This window comes from Austrofundulus limnaeus, unplaced genomic scaffold, assembly GCF_001266775.1.
Source record: "Austrofundulus limnaeus strain Quisiro unplaced genomic scaffold, Austrofundulus_limnaeus-1.0 Scaffold12333, whole genome shotgun sequence".
In the NCBI taxonomy this organism is placed as follows: Eukaryota; Metazoa; Chordata; class Actinopteri; order Cyprinodontiformes; family Rivulidae; genus Austrofundulus; species Austrofundulus limnaeus.
In genome coordinates, this window is record NW_013964735.1 from 1 (window position 1) to 486 (window position 486).

The 486-nt window shown below is 57.2% G+C and overlaps 1 pseudogene; it reads right to left on the reverse strand.

Moving 5' to 3' along the window:
* Positions 1-25: 25 nt before the first annotated feature.
* LOC106512759 (alpha/beta hydrolase domain-containing protein 17C pseudogene) lies at positions 26-358 on the reverse strand (annotated as a pseudogene).
* Positions 359-486: the final 128 nt, after the last annotated feature.

Here is a 486-nt window from a genome sequence, read left to right on the forward strand (position 1 = left end):
AACAAACAGGAAGTAGTCTGAGCAGCAGGTGGAAGCTGCAGCCCCCACAGGTCCAGCTGTGTGGGCCCGGTCTCAGCAGAACCTGGACTCCAGGTCCAGGCAGGTCCGGGCTGATGAAGAGGAGGCCTGGGATGAAGATGATCAGGTGAGCAGCTCAGAGGAGTTGAAGCTCTTCAGTCGGTCCAGGTACTGAGCGTACAGCTCGATGTCATTATGCCCCGCCCCCTCCACCCACAGAGGCTCAACGGCACGTGGGCAGCGCTCGTACATGGCCAGACCCTGAGAGAAGTCGATGACCTCGTCCTCGGTACCGTGGATCACCAGAACCGGACAGGTCACCTTCGACACCTTCTCAATGCTGTGGAGACAAGACCCAGTCAGAACCAGAACCAGAACCAGAAACAGGCCAGTTCAGAATCTGACAGAACCTTTCTGTTACTGGGGCTGGTTCTGGCTCTAGTACCAGCTGTCGTACCAGAACTAGAG